The following is a 5,739-nucleotide window of genomic DNA, read 5'->3' as shown; positions in this document are numbered from 1 at the left end:
CGTATGGCACATCTTGATATCAAGTAGAGATGTGCAACTGGTGGAATGCTTGATTATTCTTCAGAATTGCCTTGGCTGTTGTTTCACATTTATGAATTTTTATATGAACTTGTAATATATTACCAAGAAAATCTATTGGGTTTTTCATTGGACATAATGAAACTTGTAGATTAATCTGGAGAAAATTGTCATCATTATATTGAGTTTTGTCATCCATAAAGAAAACCTGGTTTTCTTTGTGTTATCTTCTATGCTCTTTAATAGAGTTTTAGAATTTCCTTAAAAAGTCTTATGCCTTGTGTGTTAGATTTATTCCTTGGTTTCTTAGAACTTTGTTGCTGTTATGAATAGGATATTTTTTCCCTTTTTCTTAATATATTTTTTAATTGGTTATGAACATGTACATCTATCTTTACATGAGGATAAACAAATAAGAATGTGTATGAATCTGGCCACATCATTTCAACTCTTCAAAGCTCAGTTTTCTCAAATATAAAATTGAGAATAAAAACATATTTCACAGAATATGAATCTTTAGAATTTAGCCAAGTATAGGGACACCTGGGTGGCTCAGTCAGTTAAGTGTCTGACTTTGGTTCAGGTCATGATCTCATGGTTCATGAGTTCAAGCCCTGCGTTGGGCTCTGTGCCGACAGCTCGGAGCGTGGAGCCTGCTTTGGATTCTGTGTCTCCCTTTCTCTCTGCCCCTTCTCTGTTCACACTCTGTCTCTTTCTGTCTCTCAAAAGATAAATAATTAAAAAAAAATTAAATAATAAAAAGAATTTATTGAAGTTTATAAGTAAAGAAAATGATTAGCATGTGGTAATATTTTTAACCTTTTCTTTCTACAGTACTAAATTTGGGGGGGAGTATAGCTGGCACATAATGTTACATTAGTTTTAGTTATACAACATATTGATTCAGTAACTCTATATGTTATGCTACAGTCACCACAGGTGTAGCTACCATCCGTCACCACACAGTGCTATTCTAATACTATTGACTATATTTCCTATGCTGTACCTTTTCTCCTATGACTTATTCATTCCATAACTGGGGAGCCTGTGTCTCCAACTCCCCTTCACCCACTTTTCTCAATCCCTCACCTCTCTTCCCTCTGACAACCGTCAGTGTTTGCTCACTGTATTTATAGGTCTGATTCTACTTTTTGTTTATTCATTTGTTTTTTTAGATTACACATTTAATGATACCATGTGATGTTGTCTTTCTCAATTTGACTTATTTCGCTTGTATAATACCCTTTGGATCCATTCACATTATTAGAAGTGGTAAGATTCCATTCTTTTTTATGGTTGAGCAATATTTGTGTGTATGTGTGTATGTGTGTACACATTTTTTTTTATCCATTTATCTGTTGATGGACACTTGAGCTGCTTCTATATCTTGGCTATTGTAAATAATGCTGCAATAAACATAGGGGTGCATATATCTTTTCAAATTAATGCTTTCATTTTCTTTGGGTAAATACCAAGTAGAAAAATAAAGACAGAGGTATCACAATTCTAGATTTCAAGATACACTACAAAGCAGTAGTAATTAAAACAATATGGTACTGCCACACAAAAAGATTCATAGATCAATGGGAAAAATAGATGGCCCAGAAATAAACCCATACTTATAATGGTCTATTAATCTATGACAAAGCAGGCAAGAATATATAATAGGGAAAAGACAGTCTCGTCAAATGGTGCTTGGAAAACTGGACAGCCACATGCAAAAGAATGAAACTGGACCACTTTCCTACACTATCCACAGAATTAAGCCCCAAATAAAGACCTAAATGTGAGAACTAAAACCATAAAACTCCTAGAACATATGTAGTAACTTCTCTGCCATTGGCTGTAGCAATATTTTTTCTAGATATGTCTCCTGAGGTAAGGGGAACAAATACAAAAATAAATCATTGGAGCTACACCAAAATAAAAAGGTTTTACATAGCAAAGGAAACCATCAACAAAACAAAAAGACAATCTTCTGAATGAAAGAGGATATTTGCAAATGATATATCTGATAAGGGATTAATATCAAAAAATATGGAAAGAACTTATGCAATTCAACACCAAAGAAACAAATTATCCAATTAGAAATGGGCAGAGTACCTGGTGACATTTTTGTAAAGAAGACATACCAATGGCAAATAGACACATGAAAAGTCCGCAACATCAGTATTCATCAGGGAAATACAAATCAAAACAACAATGAGATAACACCTCACACCTGTCTGAATGGCCAAAATAAAAAACCAAGAAATGGCAAGTGCTCATGAGAATATGGAGAAAAAAGAACCGTCACACTGTTGGCGGGAACGTAACTTGGTGTGGTCACTGTGGAAAACAGGATGTTCCTCAAAAAACTAAAAATAGAAGTACCATATGATCCTATAATGTTACATTAAAATTTTTAAAAAATGTTTATTTATTTTTGAGAGAGAAAGAGAGCATGAGCAGGGGAGGGCAAAGAGAGAGAGAGAGAGAGACAATCTGAAGCAGGCTCCAAGGTCTGAGCTGTCAGCACAGATCCTAATGCAGGGCTCAACCTAAAGAACCGGGAGATCATGACCTGAGCCAAACTTGGATGCTCAACCAACTGAGCCACCCAGGCACCCCATAATGTTACATTTTAATAGACTACTCAACCATCAAATACCATAGCTACAAAAAATATGAAAATTAACTAATTTGGGTACCACTTTGATATATAATCATAATTTGGCCCAAATTGATCCCTTTGCTTTCTGAGGAGCACCCATGAGGACCAGTCTTAGAGAAATAAGAAGTGCCCCAGATAATTTACTGGGGTGGAGAAGAGAAAATAGCTTTAGGAGAATTAGCTCATCTGTGTTCCGTGTTCCCATTAGGCTATTAGCTGGCTGATATTAGACTAGTCATTACATTTCTCTTTCAGTTGCTTAATCTTAAGTGAAGAATTTTGATTAAATGATCTGCACAATTCTTCTTAGCTCTTAAACTTTATGATCTTTTCCAGGAAATAACAATGTAGATAGTTATGGCTTTAATGTGTAATAATCTTTCAAAGTTGTAGCCTAAATGCCTTTCTGTAAAGAAGGCAAAAGACCAGTGCATCTTAAGTCTTTTTATTTCAGCTTTCTCAGCTCCGGATTTTTGCAATTTAAAAAATCCAATTAATTATCTCTGTAAAGTGGTAGATATACCAATTAATAGATTGTCAAATTGGAATAAAAAATGATGCACACATGTGCTGTCTATAAGTGTCACACTATAAATATAGTGATGCAGATAGTTTAAGAGAAAAACAGTGGAAAAAACGTATACCTCTTAAACCCTAATTAAAATAAAGCTATTCTAATATCAGTTATTATAGACTTTAAATCAAGGAAAACTACCAGGAGAAAACAGTGACATTATGTAATAGGGTAAATTCACCAAGAAGACATCACAATGTGTATATACCTAACAACAGAGTTTCAAAATATACGGACCAAAACAGAAATGAAAAGATGAGTAGAAAGATTCATAATTATATTTGAAGACTTCATTTCTCTCACAGTAACTAATAGAATGAAGAGGCAGAAAATCAGTAGAATATTGAAGATTTGAAGAACACTCCCAATAAATTAGACTTGATTGTAGAGCTTCCTCCCAATAGCAGCAAAATACATTCTTTTGTAGTGCATGTGGAACACTCACCAGGCATATCTTGGGTAATAAAACAAATAGTATTAAACTTTAAAAAAGTGAAATCATAAAATTATTTATTTTTTAACTAGAGTGGAATCAAACTAGAATGAATAACAGAAAAATATTTGGAAAATTTCTCAAATATTTGGAAATTTAATAAGACATTTAAAATGTAACCCATAGATCAAAGAAGGTAGAAGGGAATTTAGAAAATATTTTTAAACTTAAAAAAATAAAACATATCAACATCGTGAAATAAATCTAAAGCAGTGCTTAGAAGAAAGTTTGTTGTATTAGTGCTTACATTTTAAAAGACACATGGTACCAGATTAATAATCGGATATCTCACTTTAATAAGAAGAAAAAGGTCCTCATCAAGCAGATGTAGGAAAATAATAAAGACAAAAACAGAAGAAAGTGGAATTCAGAGCAGAAAAACAAGAAAAATCAATGAATTCAAAGCTGTTCCTATTAAAAGGTAAATAAAATAGGTAAATCCTTAGCCAGATTGAACAAGAAATTAAGAGACAAGATATAAAATATCAATATAAAGATTTAAAGAGGGAAAATCAGTATAGATCCTACAAATATTAAAGGATAATTAAAGATACTCTAGGAACTTTACGTTCATAAATTTGATAGAGTAAAATGGAGCAGTTCCCTAAAAGACAAATTTAAACTCACTCAAGAAGAAATAGATAACATTAATAGTTTTATATCCATTAAGGTAGTTGAATTTGTTGTTTAAAACTTCAATAAAGAAGAAATCCAGATCCACATGTTTTTAGTGTTGAGTTGTACCAAATTTTAAGGGAGCATTTAAATCAGTTCTATGTAATCTCTTCCAGGAAGTAGAAATGGAGGGAACAACTCCCAGTTCATTTGAGGAGGCCATACACAGCCCGATACCAAAACAAGACAAAGACTTTACCAGAAAAGATAACTAGAGATCAATATAGCTCCTGAATATAAATGGAAAAATATTCAACAAGCATGATTCTATGAATATGTCAAAACCTAAATGTATACCCACAGAGTATATGCAATTTAAAACATACACGATGTGTTTTTTTTAATCAGTAACTAATCATTACTTTCTTTCTCTCCATTTATAAATCTTTGTAAATATACTTCCTGTTTCTAAGAAGTTATTCATCTCATTATGCATTATTTTATAAACTATTGAAGGAGGAAAACATCAAGTGAAATATAATGTGCCATTGCTTATAAAATGTATGTTGATTTCAGAGTTGTCATAATGTGAAAAAAAGGATAATTGAGAATACATTTAATGTGATATTTACAAACTGGAATTTATCCCCCATTAATATCCTATTATTTATTTTAAGAAAACAAACAGCAGCAGCCTTTTTGATTTTAAGAAAACAGAGGAAGCCTCAAACAGAGAGATCATCAATCTGTGAGGGCTGGGAGGCGGAGAGCAAGGAAGGGCCAGCTATTTCAGACAAAGAGCTGGAGTGAGGATAAACACAGGTAGTGCCACGCAAGACAGTCTCTTTCCTGCTGTGTCCAAGAGAACTGCACGTGGTTAACAAGGGAATCAGACAGCCGTCCAGGGATAGTTGCTGAATCCTGTATAAATGATTGTTCTTTTATTATTTAAGTGTAAAGATTAATGCTATTCCATTACTTCATGAAAAAGATAGTGTAGTCATGCCTTTGTATAAGCTAGAGAAATGAAAAGGAGAAAATAATGCTCACATCAAACATTTTTTTAAAAAAGGCCTGATGAAAAACATTAAGCTAGAATTGTCATTTATAAATGTACCTCATTTAAGGGAAATTCAATATATAAATTATCCTAGAAAGAGATGAATTAGAGCAGGTAGTGATGGGGACATCTGATTATTTAAATGATCATTCATCAGAACTCCTTTAAATAGTAAGTGCTCTGTTATGGTTTTAAGTACTTCATTTTGGCCAAATTTGATTTTCATGTCTTTCTTTAAGAACTTCTAATGTGAAGTTTAACTGTAGATGAGTAACAGAGCTTTGTCTCTTATCTACAATAAGAAAAATAAATTGCCACACATTTTA

This window comes from Panthera uncia (genome assembly GCF_023721935.1).
Source record: "Panthera uncia isolate 11264 chromosome B3 unlocalized genomic scaffold, Puncia_PCG_1.0 HiC_scaffold_1, whole genome shotgun sequence".
Taxonomy (NCBI): domain Eukaryota; kingdom Metazoa; phylum Chordata; class Mammalia; order Carnivora; family Felidae; genus Panthera; species Panthera uncia.
Note: the sequence above shows the minus strand (reverse complement) of the source record.